Source organism: Magallana gigas, chromosome 1 (assembly GCF_963853765.1).
Source record: "Magallana gigas chromosome 1, xbMagGiga1.1, whole genome shotgun sequence".
Classification (NCBI taxonomy): domain Eukaryota; kingdom Metazoa; phylum Mollusca; class Bivalvia; order Ostreida; family Ostreidae; genus Magallana; species Magallana gigas.
In genome coordinates, this window is record NC_088853.1 from 34,402,401 (window position 1) to 34,421,215 (window position 18,815).

Sequence of the window (18,815 nt, forward strand, 5' to 3'; positions counted from 1 at the left end):
CAAAGGAGAACACGCACAAAGCCAGCTATAATTAAGTACCCACGATATAATGTAAAACAAATGCCAGAGAAGTACTATCAAAGTATACTTCAGCTGTTCTTGCCATACTGGACAGATAATCAATTGAAACCTCCAGGATTTGATCTCTATGAAGACTTTTACGAAAATGGACACGTACGAATCAAAGGAAGCCAGATCGTGCAATCAGTGAAATCAATTGTCGATTCAAACAAATCGCAGTATGCTCAAAATGAAGATTTGATTGCAGAGGCACAAGAAACTTTCGAAAATATTGGAGAACCAGAAGATGCATGGGCACATCTTTGCCCGGAGACAGAATTAGTGAGACGAGAATGCGCTTCTGCAAGAAATGAACCTACGGATTTGAATGTTCCAGAGGAACTTCCAGACATGCAAAATGATAACAATGTCGATGTACTATACAGAGTTGAACAGAACACACAATCCAAAGATGAAATGCTACACATCCTTCGAAATTTAAATTTGACGCAAACGAAGGTATTCTATATTATACGAGAGTGGTGTTTGAAAAAGATCTTTGGGGAAAAACCTGATCCGCTGCATGTTTTTATAACGGGTGGAGCAGGAACAGGCAAAAGTCACCTTATCAAAGCCATACACTATGAGGCTTCCCGAATTCTTGGTAAAAATTTGACAACACCGGACAGTGTTTCAGTGCTTCTTACTGCTTTTACTGGGACAGCTGCATTTAACATCGGAGGGAGTACTATTCATCATTTATTTTCACTACCGAAATGTATGCGATTGCCGTATGAACCACTAGGAGAACAAACTCTGAGTGAAATGCGTGTTCAGCTCGGGGATATGCAAATCCTAGTTATTGATGAAGTTTCAATGGTGTATAAAAAGCTGTTATTCTATATTCATGAAAGGCTTGTTCAAATTAAAAAATGCAAGGACCCATTTGGAGGAGTGTCAGTAATTGCCGTGGGTGATTTTTACCAACTTCCTCCAGTTAAGCAACGCAAAGATGAAAGACTTTACAAAGACAACCCTTTATATCCTGTTGACTACTGGGTTGATCTTTTCAAAGTAGTGGAATTAGACGAAATAATGAGACAGCGTGAAGATATTCCGTTTGCAACAGCACTAAATTCCCTACGGACACGAGTATCAAAAGAACCACTGTCAGAAGAAACAAATTCAATCCTAAATGACTGTGTAAGGGAAGGTCCAGATGATGTCCTTCATGTCTATTCAACAAACAATGAAGTCAATGACTTTAACTTGAAAATGATAAAGAAAACCTGCAAGGACCTCATTGAAATTGATGCTCAAGATTTTACCAAAGATAGATCGACTGGCAAGCTATTCTTAAGAGATAAACCAATGACAAAGCCTGGAACAAGCACTCTGTCAAGCAGTTTGTTATTAGGAGTCGGTGCAAGAGTGATGCTAACAAGAAACTGTGATGTAGGTGACGGGCTTGTAAACGGAGTTATGGGCTATGTATCCCATTTTGTATATGGACGCAATAATGTAGCAAACAATGTTGTTGCAATAGGAGTGATATTTGACAATATAAATGTTGGAAACAAATCTGGAAAAAAAACTAGAAATGGGAACAATGTATTGATTAAAAGGATTCAAGAGGAAATATTGGACCAAAAAACAAAGAATGTTGTTAGACATCAGTTTCCATTGCGATTATCTTGGGCATGTACAGCTCACAAAGTGCAAGGAATGACAGTTGACAAAGTTGTTGTTAATTTAGACCGCACATTTTCTCCTGGACAAGGATATGTTGCATTGAGCAGAGTTACTTCAAAAGCAGGATTGTTCATTGAATCAAACGATCAGGAAATGTTTAAGAAAAAAATATACGCTGACCCAGAAGTAAAAGCAGCTTTGCAAGAGATGCCTAGATTAATACAACCAACCTTCGATATCCCTAAAGAGAGCATCACAATTTTCGTTCACAATATTCAGAGCCTCAATAAACATTTCGAGGATTTAAAAAAGGATAGTCGATGTACGAATGCGGATATCATATGTCTAACAGAGACATGGATGAAATCAGGACAAAATGTAAGAATTTTCGAAATAAATGGCTTTAGTTTTCACCACACAGCTAGAGAAGATGCATATGACGATACCAATGCTCAAGTGATTCAACTGCAATCAGCAAAAGGTGGCGGTGTAGCTGTTTACATGAAAGAAACGGGTCCTGAAAAAAATGTTCTTGCGGTGCCGGAAAAGAATGTGGAATGTTTAAGTATAAAATATGTTTTGGAAGACATAATAGTTCTAACTGTTTATCGCCCAAACACTTTAAATGTTACCCAATTTCTGTTAAAACTTGAAAAGCTCATTGAATATTACAAGACTCAGAGTAGTTATGTTGTCTGTCTTGGTGACTTCAATGAGGATGCACGATCTTCAGGCCCTGTTCAAACATTTATGAGAAGGAAAGGTTTTATCCAAATAGTGGATTTCAGTACGACAGAAGGTGCAACTATTCTGGACCATGTGTATATGTCAACATCAATGCAGGCAAATGTCGAAAAAATACCTACGTACTACAGTTACCACGACGCATTAATTGTGAAAATCGAGAAGAAGAAATAGAAAATGTGTACTGATATGTTTTTGATTCCGGAGAGAAATTTGAATAGAAGTCACGTTTAATCTGTTAAAATGGTAATTAAATTATACGATTTACAGTTATAAACTGTTTTCATTCTACCGACCAAAATACTTAACTGAATCCAACTTATCTTTCGGTCAACCTTTCCAAAAAATCCGTACTATTATGAGCAATGGCATAAATTTGATAAAGATTATTTTGTTAATACAATTCAAACACAACTTTTAAAGAGACAGTACAGCTAAAAACGTATGTGAATGACATCAGATTTACCAATTGTATCGATAGAAAATAAGAAATAACGTTGATATTGTAATAGTTGAAAAACATCAAAATCCCTTTCAAATACTTAATTAACGCAATCACGAGCTTCCAGAAATTAATGGATCGTAAAAAACAGAATATTCTTATATTGTTTATTTGTACCAAGTAGACTTTAATTGACAGTTATTGACACGTGCTGAAAACTTAAAGAACTTCGTCCGAATACGGTCATACGGTTATACGAGGTTAAAGGGACTCCCATAATAGACCATATCCTCACTTACTCGATAATTCATAAATGGTTTACCAATTCCGGTTCATTTCTGAAATGAACAGACATAAATATGTTAAAAAACCACTCAAGGGGCCTCATTTACAAAAATGAATTTAGGTTGTAGCAACTCCAGTCCTAAAATAAGGGGACAAAGATCTAAAGTCTTTTATCTATAACCCTTTATTGAGGGATATTTTGTGAAATGTTATAGAAGCAAATATGTTTATCTCACAATTATGCATCCAAGCAATGTAATTATGTTATCATGTGTTATGTTATTAGGGATTTTAGGGGCCAAAAGTCCAAAATTTTGATCAACCATATCTCAGAAAGGAAAAATATTTTGAAATGTAGTATAGAAGAAAAGCTGTTCAAAATGATGTCCTTAACAAGATGCAACCTTCTAAATTTCGTTAAACGTCCCCTATAATGAGATAAGGGATCGTCCCTTAAACGTTCTTTCCCTTATATCTCAAGAACAGTGACGAATTTCTAAACACTTGTTGAAAAAAATGTTCTTTGATATAAATGGCCTTTCATTTGATTTCAAGAAAAAGTGATTCTCCCCTCAAATTAGGGGACCAAATAGCTTTAAGGTCTTTTATCTATAACCCATTATTGACGGATATTTTGTAAAATGCTATAGAAGCAAATATGTTTATCTCACAGTCATGTATCCAAGCAATGTAATAATGTTGTCATGTGATATGTAATTAGAGGTTTCAGAGATTTTTAGTGGCCAACAGTCCAAAATTTTGATCAACCATATCTCAGAAAGAAAAATATTTTGAAATGTAATATTGAAGAAAAGCTGTCCAAAATGATGTCCTTAACAATATGCAATCTTCAAAATTTCGTTAAACGGCCCCTATAAGGAGATAAGTGATCGGTCCCTTAAACGTTCTTAACGTTCTTTCGCATATATATTAAGAACGGTAACGAATTTCTAAGCACTTTTTAAACATAATGTGATCAAAATAAATGAACTTTCATTTGATTATCAAGACAAAGGGACTGGCCGAATAAATTAGGAGACGAAAGGGCTTTAAAGTCTTTTATTTATAGCCCTTTACTGAGAGCTATTTTGTAAAATGTTATTAGAGATAAATAAGGTATAATACATTTATATATCCTAACAATATAATGATTTTCTCTTGCGTTACCTAATTAGGGTTTTTAGGGGCCAGAGGTAAACAAATTTAATTCTATCTTAATTGGAAAAAATACAAGTATTAAAAGACATTGTAACATAATTTATCAAAGTCGATGATCTCTTTTTTCCTTCTAAAAATCTGACGGAAGACCTCCTCGTTGCTCGCAACGAGATCGTGTCTAGTTATTATTATTATTATTAGGGTCTTCCGTCTTCAGCGGAAGACCCTTCTATTATTGTAATGTTTCTTTTTCACTTTTCTTATTAGGGTTTTCCGTTTTTCAACGGAAAACCCTTCTGTTATTCTACTGTTTCTTATTATTATTTTTTTTTTATCCGCAAATTTTGTGTAGGCCATTTCTCGTACATTTGTTGTCTGATTGTTATGAAACTTTTAGGGTATGTAGACAATGTTAATATCTCGAGACGTTTTTTTCAAATTTTTAAAATTCACTTCCGGTTATGAGTTATTGCCCTTTCATTGAAAATTGGGGGGTCTTTTGTCCAGAGTTGATCTTGGGAACTACAAAAGATAGTTGCATGAAATTTAGCAGAATTGTTGGTAACATTTAATAGTTTTGCTGGCATGAAAGGTTTGGCAAAATGTTTTTTAGTTTTTAAGCTATTTGCCGGTAAAGTATAAGGTTTTGGGGGGTCTGAAATTTTGTTGTTTTTTGTATAATAACCTTTAAGCTAAAAATATTTTGTTAATACATATAGAGCAAAAGTTGTTTAGAATAACGAGAGCTTTCATTTAAAATTAAGAAAAAAGGGCTGGCCCCTATAATTAGGGGTCAGCAGCTCATACACGTAATTTTCTGATAGCAAAAATCATTATCATTTAATGAAAAAAAATGAATTCAGTTATTGTTAATATATTAAATAATGTCATTTGGTATCAAATTAAACAAGTTCTGTGCTATATTTTTTTTCAAATTTCATAAAACAAATATGTGAGAATCGTACATGAACGAGTTAATATGTCAACATAGACACACAAGCGAACAAATGCCACTTTAAGGCCCAGGCATTTACTGCATTACGTTGTGTTGCGTCTTAGATAAATTGTTGTGATTCAATTTCATTTTTTTCATCTATATCATTTATGAATTCAATGAACACACATTATTTAAACGTTCTATGTGCAACTATTTGTCGGGGCGCCCCTGTGTAACCCCCGCGCGCGCGCCGAATGTAAACAGTAACGAACGGCATTGTAGAAAAGAGAGAGCCGTAATGCAGAAGAGAAGTTGTGTATTCTTTCGGTGTATACATGCATTTTCAATTTACTGTGAAACATATGAACATGCACAGGGAACAATACGACATATTTGTTTAAGGAGGATATTTTTCTCGTGTGAATCGTTTACGAGGAAATTCTGACAGCCACACTTCTGTCGACGATCAGCCGTTGATAAGCTACGAGTAATAAAGGAGAAAAGATGGACATTAAAGTGGGTGATTTATGTGGATGTTACTGAAGAAGGTGAGGCTTTTACTCCTTTTAAAGTTTCTTGTTAACTGGTTAAAATTTAGTATATAGTATAGATGTACATGTAAGTACGTGCACACTGTTTGTTTTTGTTATGGTGTGGGTGTTTGTTTACTAACGTGTAATTTTTACATGTTTCATGGATGTTTAGACTCGCTCGAGGTTCATAGGGGACTGGAAAGGGTAACTGAATTTATCTATTTAAAAAAATAACAGATTGTGAATTTTCAACTCAAAATTTAAAGCAGGGTCGAATTAGAAACATATCATATATTCTTGTGCAGAAGACTCCAAATGTAGTCATGAATACCCTGTAGACATAACTTCAAGTAAATAAAATTGTATACTTCAGACTTCAGAGTTAAAACATGACTTTAATATCTTTATGATGCCGATCATTGTATCATTAGAGAGGTTTAGCAGACCAACGGGTACCCGGTACATGTACTTCTACATGTACGTTACAAGTTAGAACTATGCGTACCGTTCTACCAGTTCACATAATTTTTCTTGTTTAGCAGTTATGATGTGTACTTAAATTGTCTTTGTTAATGTTTTAAATGTAATTTTTTTTAATCTGACTACTGGCAGTACTGGCGTGCGAGCAGTTCTCGCCGAGGACCATTTCTCGCTGGAGCACTGTTACATCATATTTTCGTATGTAATTTTATGTGTTGATAAAATGACGTAACAATGCACTGGTGAGAAATGGTACTCGGCAAGAACTGATCGCACGCCAATATTGATTAATTACAGACAAAAACTGAAGGTAACGAGTGTTATTTTTTATTGAACAACATTGTTTAAAATAATTCTTTATATATGTGACGATCAGAACGGTTTGAATACCAGTGCCAGATAGCTCAGTTGGTAGAGCACCTGACTAGAGATTCAGGGGGCCCAGGTTCAAATCCCGGTTTGGTCCTTCATTATTTCTCCCATCCTGTTACAATATTGGTGTTGTGACCAACCCCTGGAACTAACAGGTTAACTCGATCCTGCCAGGGGTGATATTCGAGGGTGAAGATCATTTAAGGGGGGAGGAATGTGACGGTCAGACTGGTTTGAATACCGGTGCCAGATACATGTAGCTCAGTTGGTAGAGCACTTGACTAGAGATTCAGAGGGCCAGGTTCGAATACCAGTTTGTTCCATCGTTATTTCTCCCATCTTTTACATATACATGTATATCAGATATATGACAGATGATTAAGGGTCATCACATGTTTTGCAAGATGCAATAAGTGTTAAAAACCTTTACTTTACAACACAATACATTTAAGTGAATATTTATGTTTCTTGTTATTATTTGGTGTGGTTTTCTTGACAGTGTCGCATAAACAATTTACCCGCTCCTAAAACACAAACTTTCTTTTTGTGGATTCAGCTTACCGCTGATTGGCTGCTGTTGCAGCAGACAAATAAGATATGCACGCACAAAACACAATGAACTTATCAGAGAATGAGTTGAGTTTATTTCAACTGTTGGAATCTGGGTATTATTTTTTTTAAATGTATACTTGTGACAAAACATATATGTGGTACATACAGCTGTAGCTTTATGAAGAAAATTTTGGTTAGACCATATATACCTATTATGCAAGTAAATGATATTTACAAAAAACTTGCAATTTATGGCGCACGAAATATACGCTAGTTTTATAAAGATTGACATACATGTAATGTACCACATTCTGTGAAAAATAATCTATTAAAAATTTTTCATTAAGTTTACTCATACATGTTTTATGCTTATTACACATAGTATTGTTTTTAAAACAAGTAATTTATAAGAAAATAAACAAAAAACCTCGCTAAATTTATTTGCCAAAAAAAAAAACACAGTAGAATTGATAAAAATGGTATACCAGAAGCTAATACCAGTACATGTACTTTGACGCTGTTCGGTGGGTAATATTCGTTTGTAATTTACGAATTGAAATATTGACTGTTGCACTACAAGTACGGTACGGTAATAAACTCTCTCTCTCTCAAACTCTCTCTCTCTCTCTCTCAATTTGATAAGTGTTTATACCTATGAAAATTTTTTAATATTATGACTTGATATGCAAATTTTTGATCTTGTACTGCCTAAATGTTATATCATGTATTGGGATATGTCATACTTATTACACTGCATGGTCAGTGTAGTATATTTTTTACAGAAATACTATGCATATGTTAATGTAAACACAGCTATTACTAGTACATGTATGTAAACACAGCTAATTATTTTTTTTTTATTTCAGCTCAAAACAGACTCTTGTTACCACATGGCTTTTACCGGTACCTGTTGATTCTTGTGGGTCAGCTCCTGAGATTAACCTGTCACCTCTATCCACATGCATATTCCCTGTGTTTTACAGACTATTTACCGGTAATTCAAATTAAATCCAATAATGCATGAACAATAATGGAACTTGAAGAAAGCATCATGCCATATGTTGTGGTTTGTGTTTGATAAGAAATTATGAAAACAAAATTAAGGCTGTTTAAAGAAATTCATAATTGCTGTGAAAATTTGTTTTTCAATAAAAGTATGCAATTATGTTTCCTTTATTTTTTATTTCATAAAGATATTTAGATGTATTTAGATAATTGAAAAATCCCCCCCCCCTCTATTTAATTGTCTGCATTAAGATTACATGTAGGATATGTAAATGTACATTTGACTTTGAAATAACATCTGCTATGATAATTACTTTTGAAATGAACAAGAAACAACCTATTTCTACCTTTCTAAGGTATATATGCAGAAAAAAAGTAGAAAAACATGTCAAATTTGAACATTTTTCATTGAAATCAACTCTGTCTTCAGCTACCTGGGTGTGTTTGAATTTAATTCTAATTTATGGCAGATGTCTAACTTGTAGGTTGTAACTTACTGTTTTAGCATGGTTAGAAGGAGACTAGAAATCAGAATAGATTAGATATTCACTAAATATGATTGTTAGCTTACTTTTTTCATGAAAACAAGAAATCACAAGCAGGACAGCTGTCTTATTGTTAATTAAAATGGTACAAAACATACAATAAACAAATAAAGATCAAATTTTAGAATCATTGATGATTGTTTTCAAATATGTGTGAGAAATTACTCAAGGAAATTGCAACATTTTCATAAAATTAGGTAAAACATTTCAAACCATGACTTTTTATGAAAATCAAAAGATTGGGGGGGGGGGTATACATGTAAGGGTATTTCTAAGTGATGTGAAGCTTTCATCATGATTATATCATGTAGGCATATGTTGTATTGAATAAGGTTTCTTTTTAAAGGTGGTTGAACAACAGTTGACCTCTAAAAGGTCAGGTAAAGATGTTTTAATATGGAGAACCCTGTAAATCTGTATTTACTAAAGGAAATTGGAAATGGTGGGTTCACTTAAATGGCCATATTTTTATTAAACCTCAATGGAATTGGCAATATGTGGTATTCGTTTTCTCAGAATTGCATTAGCTTTCTTATTCTAAGACAAACCGTCTTTTCATAAAAATGTTAGTGTACTAAGTTAAAGGTACAAGGAACAGTTTCGGGTAAAGTACCGTCAATATTTTTGTAAAATTGAGAGTGACTGAACTTGAAGGTTTATCATTGTTGCGTAGATTCATGAAATGAATTTTAATGATTATCAATAGTTAGAGGGATGTCTCTTGTTGGAATTGGTAAGCAATATTAAGGCCCCTAATTTTAAGTACATGAGAAGCAGAAATAAATTGTGAAACTTGCGGCTATGACAGATGTGTTGACTTTACAGTGAAATTGAAGGTTACAAACGGGAGGTTATATAACATGAAATGTAGGTGGATGGGATATTATATGCCTATTTAGTATTTACTGGGTATGAGGACAATAGCAAGGTTATTGTCCCCCAAGACAGCAACTATTTAATGAGGCAAAGCCAAGGGAAATAGTTGCTGTGGAGTGGGACAATAAACTTGCTATTGTCCGAATAGTCAGTTAATTGGTATTTCATTATACAGAAGAAAACTTTATTTGTCAGCGATGCAGAATTTCTTGATGATAAACAAATTAGAGTTAAATCAAACTTTGTATTTAATGCGGCGATCTTATTAGGTCAGAGGTGTTCCGAGTTTAAGGTGATATGGGACACTTCCATGTTGTGACGTATTGTTTATCGAAATAAACAATAAAATAAAGTGTAATTATATAAGTACATGTAGTTTCTTTTCAAAAATGGTCACCTAACTCCTTAACCCAGTGGGTTAGAGGGTTTACTAGGAACCTGTAAGTCATGAGTTCGAATCCCGCTGGGGTTTTTACAATTTTTACCTTTTCAAATATTTTTAAAAGCTATTTTTTGGTTAAATATTGTAAAATTTGAAAATTCTAAACCGGTGAAAATTTTCCAATTATATAGTACTTTAATCCACATTAATATCGACAGATGTCCCATACCACCTTAAAAAGGAGGGAAATCAAATTCTGCTGATGAATGGTTTTGATGACTATTCACCATGGGCAGATAGCATGGATACTATTTTAAATTAGATAAAAAGGCATGTTTATGCGGGCGCCTTCTAGTGATCAATTTGTCCGTCTGTCCATCCGAGATTGCTTGACTGGAGCATAGCTTCTCTCCCCTTGGCCCAATCTGGCTCATACCTCATCCACAGGGTTCCTTTGGTTGAAGGATGCGCAGTGACCTTGAACCATGTTTTTAGGTATAAGGTTAAGGTCATAGCAGAATTATATATATAAAATCCTTGTCTGGGGCATATCTTTTTTCCCTTTGGTCCAATCTGGCTAATACTCGCAGAGTGTCTCTATGGTTAAACGATGTGCAGTGACCTTGCATGAAATTTCTAGGTAACGGGTGAAGATCATATCGGATCATGCAAAAATCCTTTTTTGAGAGCATATATAATTTCTACTAACCCCTATTTGGCTCAGACTTCACATAAGCAGAGCTTTTGAGTAAAGGGTGAAAGGGTGTGTAGTGACCTTGAACCTATTTTCAGTGAAAAGGAACTGTGAAGGTCATAGCAGAATTATATTTTTAAAAATCCTTGTCTGGAGTATATCTTCTCTCCCTTTGCTCCATTCAGCCTCATACTTCACCCACATGATGCCTTTGATCAAAATATATGCAATGACCTCGAATGATATTTGTAGATGAAGAGTCAAGGTCATATCAGAACACACAAAAATCCATATAGTAAGAGCATAGATATACTCTCTTTTTAGCCCCTATTTGGCTAATATTTTACCTTTACAGAGTTTATTGGTTAATGGCGTGCAGTGACCTTGAACCAAGTCTGTCAATGTGAAGGTCATAGCAGATCTTTTTAAAATTAGTTTTAGACAGTAGATTATTTTCCAAATATGCTTAATCTTGGTCAGATTGAACAAAAATGCATGTATGTTAGGGGGAATGAAATTGAATTAAAAGTTCTATGCCAGCTGGAAAAATTTCAAGTTAAAGGTCAAGGTCAAAGCAGAATTCTCTGAAATAACATAAGCGGGGCCCTTTGAAATGTATACCATTTCAATGTTGTCTGGTTCATAGTAATTTTACATAGAAAATATTCACAGAGGTACAGTAAAGTTAACTTTACATCGATAAGTTTCTAACAATTAATGACGCAACGAGCACACAGTACGAAAGGTCAACCCTTTGAAAAGCAGTGAAGAGGAAAAGTTCATATCGGATCATGCAAAAATCCTTTTTTGAGAGCATATATAATTTCTACTAACCCCTATTTGGCTCAGACTTCACATAAGCAGAGCTTTTGAGTAAAGGGTTTAAGGGTGTGTAGTGACCTTGAACCTATTTTCAGTGTAAAGAAACTGTGAAGGTCATAGCAGAATTATATTTTTAAAAATCCTTGTCCGGAGTATATCTTCTCTCCCTTTGCCTCATTCAGCCTCATACTTCACCCACATGATGCCTTTGATCAAAATATATGCAATGACCTCGAATGATATTTGTAGATGAAGAGTCAAGGTCATATCAGAACACACAAAAATCCATATAGTAAGAGCATAGATATACTCTCCTTTTAGCCCCTATTTGGCTAATATTTTACCTTTACAGAGTTTATTGGTTAATGGCGTGCAGTGACCTTGAACCAAGTCTGTCAATGTGAAGTTCATAGCAGATCTTTTTAAAATTAGTTTTAGACAGTAGATTATTTTCCAAATATGCTTAATCTTGGTCAGATTGAACAAAAATGCATGTATGTTAGGGGGAATGAAATTGAATTAAAAGTTCTATGCCAGCTGGAAAAATTTCAAGTTAAAGGTCAAGGTCAAAGCAGAATTCTCTGAAATAACATAAGCGGGGCCCTTTGAAATGTTCACCATTTCAATGTTGTCTGGTTCATAGTAATTTTACATAGAAAATATTCACAGAGGTACAGTAAAGTAAACTTTACATCGATAAGTTTCTGACAATTAATGACGCAACGAGCACACAGTACGAAAGGTCAACCCTTTGAAAAGCAGTGAAGAGGAAAAGTTCATATCGAATCATGCAAAAATCCTTTTTTGAGAGCATATATAATTTCTACTAACCCCTATTTGGCTCAGACTTCACATAAGCAGAGCTTTTGAGTAAAGGGTGAAAGGGTGTGTAGTGACCTTGAACCTATTTTCAGTGTAAAGAAACTGTGAAGGTCATAGCAGAATTATATTTTTAAAAATCCTTGTCCGGAGTATATCTTCTCTCCCTTTGCCTCATTCAGCCTCATACTTCACCCACATGATGCCTTTGATCAAAATATATGCAATGACCTCGAATGATATTTGTAGATGAAGAGTCAAGGTCATATCAGAACACACAAAAATCCATATTTTAAGATCATAGATATACTCTCCTTTTAGCCCCTATTTGGCTAATATTTTACCTTTACAGAGTTTATTGGTTAATGGCGTGCAGTGACCTTGAACCAAGTCTGTCAATGTGAAGTTCATAGCAGATCTTTTTAAAATTAGTTTTAGACAGTAGATTATTTTCCAAATATGCTTAATCTTGGTCAGATTGAACAAAAATGCATGTATGTTAGGGGGAATGAAATTGAATTAAAAGTTCTATGCCAGCTGGAAAAATTTCAAGTTAAAGGTCAAGGTCAAAGCAGAATTCTCTGAAATAACATAAGCGGGGCCCTTTGAAATGTTCACCATTTCAATGTTGTCTGGTTCATAGTAATTTTACATAGAAAATATTCACAGAGGTACAGTAAAGTTAACTTTACATCGATAAGTTTCTGACAATTAATGACGCAACGAGCACACAGTACGAAAGGTCAACCCTTTGAAAAGCAGTGAAGAGGAAAAGTTCATATCGGATCATGCAAAAATCCTTTTTTGAGAGCATATATAATTTCTACTAACCCCTTTTTGGCTCAGACTTCACATAAGCAGAGCTTTTGAGTAAAGGGTGAAAGGGTGTGCAGTGACCTTGAACCTATTTTCAGTGTAAAGAAACTGTGAAGGTCATAGCAGAATTATATTTTTAAAAATCCTTGTCCGGAGTATATCTTCTCTCCCTTTGCCTCATTCAGCCTCATACTTCACCCACATGATGCCTTTGATCAAAATATATGCAATGACCTCGAATGATATTTGTAGATGAAGAGTCAAGGTCATATCAGAACACACAAAAATCCATATTTTAAGAGCATAGATATACTCTCCGTTTAGCCCCTATTTGGCTAATATTTTACCTTTACAGAGTTTATTGGTTAATGGCGTGCAGTGACCTTGAACCAAGTCTGTCAATGTGAAGTTCATAGCAGATCTTTTTAAAATTAGTTTTAGACAGTAGATTATTTTCCAAATATGCTTAATCTTGGTCAGATTGAACAAAAATGCATGTATGTTAGGGGGAATGAAATTGAATTAAAAGTTCTATGCCAGCTGGAAAAATTTCAAGTTAAAGGTCAAGGTCAAAGCAGAATTCTCTGAAATAACATAAGCGGGGCCCTTTGAAATGTTCACCATTTCAATGTTGTCTGGTTCATAGTAATTTTACATAGAAAATATTCACAGAGGTACAGTAAAGTAAACTTTACATCGATAAGTTTCTGACAATTAATGACGCAACGAGCACACAGTACGAAAGGTCAACCCTTTGAAAAGCAGTGAAAAGGAAAAGTTGCTCAGAATTATGTTTTAAACAAAATTGTTTACGTAAATTTTAATTTTGCATTCTGGGTTAAGAAAAAAGATGTTAGTTCAAGGTAAAGTTAACTTGTATCTAAAATGAAATCAAATTAAACACATTGTTTTTTTTGTTAAGTCGTTCTTGAAATTGTTAAGGGTTTTTGGTTAAGTCGTACTTAAAACCATTCGGATTATGATAAGTTGTACCAAAAATCATTCGTTTTTTTTTTTTTTTATCTTTTTGTACTTAGGTTTCTTTGTTACTAGATTAAGAACTCTGCTTCTTAGACGTACTTCTAGCGTTGCTTTCGACATTAGCGGAAAACCCACTCGTTGCTTTGCAACGAGCTTTGCTCTAGTTATTCTTATTCTTTTTTTTTTTCTTACCGATTTTGTGCAGGCGATTTCTCGGAGATGGCTTGCTCGATTTCAGTCAAATTTTCAGGGATGGTGCCTTGTCAACTGAAGTTTGTACCGCCGGAACGGTTTTTAAAAATTCACTTCCGGTCGGAAGTTATCGTCATTAAACGATTTTTTTAAAGTCAAATTTGTCTGCGACGTTTCTCAAGAACGACTCAAGATATAGAGCTGAAATTTTTTGAGATGATAGATTTAACGTTTTTCTGGTGCACTATTGTCTAATAAATGTCCGCCGTCACTTCCAGTCTTCTCCAGAAGGAATTTTGAAAAATTGAATTTTTCGACTTTTTTATTTTCTAATATTTTTTTTTGAAATTTTTACACATTATAGAGACCCTCTTACTGATTTAGAATATGTAATTTGTTTTAAAATCGATCAAGGCATTCTCGAGAAATTAAGCGTCAAAGTCCTGAAGCGAGAGTCCGAGTAGCTCAGTCGATATAGTCGTGGACATGGCCCAGGCGACCCGGGTTCAAGCCCCGAGTGCCGCAAATTTTTTTCTGTTTTTTTTTTCGCTTAGATCTACGATTTTATCTTTGAATTGATAAGTTTAATCTAATCTATTCAAAAATCGTACGGAAGACCCACTCGTTGCTCGCAACGAGATCGAATCTAGTTATTATCATTATTCTTTTTTTGTCTTACAAATTTTGTGCAGGCGATTTCTCAGAGATGGGACGATCGATTTCTCTCAAATTTTCAGGACTGAAGCCTCGTTATCTGAAATTTATACCGCTGAAACAGATTTTGAAAATTCACTTCCGGTCGGAAGTTATCGTCCGTTTACGATTTTAAAAAGTCAATTTTGTCGCTCGGGTTTTTCAAAAACGAGCAAAGATAGAGAGCTGAGAATTTCAGAGATGATAGATCTATCGATTTCCTGGTGCACCTCGGTATAGAGAATGTTCGCCGTCACTTCCGGTCGTCACCGGAAGCAAAATTAAAAAATGAAAATTTTCAACTTTTTATTTTTATATATTTTTTCCAATAAGATGATAGTGACCCTTTTATTGATTCAGAATGTGTAATTTGTTTCAAAATCGATCAAGGCGTTCTCGAGAAATTAAGCGTCAAAGTCCTGAAGCGAGAGTCCGAGTAGCTCAGTCGATATAGTCGTGGACATGGCCCAGGCGACCCGGGTTCAAGCCTCGAGTGCCGCAAATTTTTTTTTCATTTTTATTGCTTAGATCAACGATTTTATCTTTGAATTGATAAGTTTAATCTAATCTATTCAAAAATCGGACGGAAGACCCACTCGTTGCTCGCAACGAGATCGAATCTAGTTATTATTATTATTATTATTATTATTCTTTTTTTGTCTTACAAATTTTGTGCAGGCGATTTCTCAGAGATGGGACGATCGATTTCTCTCAAATTTTCAGGACTGAAGCCTCGTTATCTGAAATTTATACCGCTGAAACAGATTTTGAAAATTCACTTCCGGTCGGAAGTTATCGTCCGTTTACGATTTTAAAAAGTCAATTTTGTCGCTCAGGTTTTTCAAAAACGAGCAAAGATAGAGAGCTCAAAATTTCAGAGATGATAGATCTATCAATTTCCTGGTGCACCTCGGTATAGAGAATGTTCGCCGTAACTTCCGGTCGTCACCGGAAGCAAAATTAAAAAATGAAAATTTTCAACTTTTTATTTTTATATATTTTTTCCAATAAGATGATAGTGACCCTTTTACTGATTAAGAATATGTAATTTGTTTCAAAATCGATCAAGGCGTTCTCGAGAAATTAAGCGTCAAAGTCCTGAAGCGAGAGTCCGAGTAGCTCAGTCGATAAAGTCGTGGACATGGCCCAGGCTACCCGGATTCAAGCCTCGAGTGCCGCAAAAAATTTTTTCATTTATTTTGCTTAGATCAACGATTTTATCTTTGAATTGATAAGTTTAATCTTATCTATTCAAAAATCGGACGGAAGACCCACTCGTTGCTCGCAACGAGATCGAATCTAGTTAGGGTCTTCCGTCTTCAGCGGAAGACCCTTCTATTATTCTTCGGTTTCTTTTTCAATTCTATTATTATTATTATTCTTTTTTTCCTTACACATTTTGTGCAGGCGATTTCTCGGAAATGGCTGATTCGATTTCCGTCAAATTTTGACTGATGATGCCTCGCCATCTGAAGTTTGTACCCCAGTGACATTATTTCAAAATTCACTTCCGGTCGGAAGTTATCGTCAATAAACGATTTTTTAAAGTCAATTTTGTCTGTCAAGTTTCTCAAAAACGAGTAAAGATATAGGGCTGAAACTTTCAGAGATGATAGATCTATCGTTTATCTGGTGCACCTCGGTCAAGAGAATGTCAGCCGTCACTTCCGGTCGTCACCGGAAGGAAATTTGAAAAATTAAATTTTTCGACCTTTTTATTTTTGAATATTTTTTTTTGACATTTTTACACCTGATAGGGACCTTCTCACTGATTTAGAATATGTAATTTGTTTTAAAATCGATTAAGGCATTCTCGAGAAATTAAGCGTCAAAGTTCTGAAGCGAGGGTCCGAGTAGCTCAGTCGATAGAGTCGTGGAAATGGCTAAGGCGACCCGGGTTCAAGCCCCGAGTGCCGCAAATTTTTTTTTTACTTTTTTACGCTTAGAACTATGTTTTTATCTTTGAATTGATAAGTATGATCTAATCTATTCAAAAATCGTACGGAAGACCCACTCGTTGCTCGCAACGAGATCGCATCTAGTTATTATTATTATTCTTTTTTTGTCTTACAAATTTTGTGCAGGCGATTTCTCAGAGATGGGACGATCGATTTCTCTCAAATTTTCAGGATTAAAGCCTCGTTATCTGAAATTTATACCGCTGAAACAGATTTTGAAAATTCACTTCCGGTCGGAAGTTATCGTCTGTTTACGATTTTAAAAAGTCAATTTTGTCTCTCAGGTTTCTCAAAAACGAGAAATGATAGAGAGCTGAGAATTTCAGAGATGATAGATCTATCGATTTCCTGGTGCACCTCGGTCAAGAGAATGTCCGCCGTCACTTCCGGTTGTCACCGGAAGAAATTTTGAAAAATTGAATTTTTCGACTTTTTTATTTTTAATATTTTTCATTGAAATTTTTACACCTTATAGTGACCCTTTCACTGATTCAGAATATGTAATTTGTTTTAAAATCGATCAACGCATTCTCGTTATTAGGGTCTTCCGTCTTCAGCGGAAGACCCTTCTATTATTCTTCGGTTTCTTTTTCAATTCTATTATTATTAGGGTCTTCCGTCTTCAGCGGAAGACCCTTCTATTATTGTAATGTTTCTTTTTCAGGTTTTTTTTTTTTCTTTTTCTTTTCTTTACAATTTTTGTGCAGAAGATTTCTCGGAGAAGGGTGGTCCAATTTTGGTCAAATTTTCAGCATCGATCTATTATTATATAAACTTGATACGCTTTTTTTTATTTTGTAAAAATCACTTCCGGTTCGGACTTATCCGCCATTTTGTCATTTTTTAAAAAGTTCTTGTCCAGGTATTTCCTCAAAAACGAGCAATGATGGAAAGCTGAAATTTTCAGGAATGATAGAGGACATGAACGTCTAGCCGCACGAGGAAAATCATTGTCCGGAAATTCCGAGTACGGAAGCTAGCTGGGGTCAAAATATAGGACACGTTTTTGACGAAAACGTCTTGTCCACGCATCTCCTCAAAAACGAGCAAAGATAGAAAGCTGAAATTTTCAGGAATAATAGAGGACATGAACGTCTAGCCGCACGAGGAAAATCATTGTCCGGAAATTCTGAGTACGGAAGCTAGCTGGGGTCAAAATATAGGACAAATTTTTGACGAAAACGTCTTGTCCATGCATCTCCTCAAAAACGTCCAAAGATAAATAGCTGACATTTTCAGGAATAATAGAAGACATGATCGTCTAGCCTCCCGAGGAAACTCATTGTCCGGAAATTCCGAGTACGGAAGCTAGCCGGGGTCAAGATATAGAACACACTTTCGATGAGTTTTCATTGTCCACACATCTATTTTAAAGCGAGAAAAGATAGATAACTGAAAATTTCAGGAATGATAGGGGACATGATAGTCTAGCATCACGAGAAAAATCAATGTCTGGAAATTCCGAGTAGGGAAGCTAAATTTTAAAACTCATATTAAATGTGTTATACTGACCTCCGACTAATTTTAAAGCATAATATCTAAGTTGCACTTACAGTTCTGCGTCTGATGACATCTTTTTCGAATTGATTGGATAAATTATAATTTTTTTTAAAATTTTAAATTTAATTAAATCGTAATAAAATGACCTCAGACTAATCTTAAAACATAATATTTAAGTTGCGCTTACAATTTTGTGTCCAATGAAATTTTTCTCTAATTAATTGGATGAAATTTAATTTTTTTAAAAATTTAAAATTTAATTAAATCGTGTTAAAATGATCTCAGACTAATTTTAAAACATAATATCCAAGTTGCACTTACAGTTCTGCGTCTGATG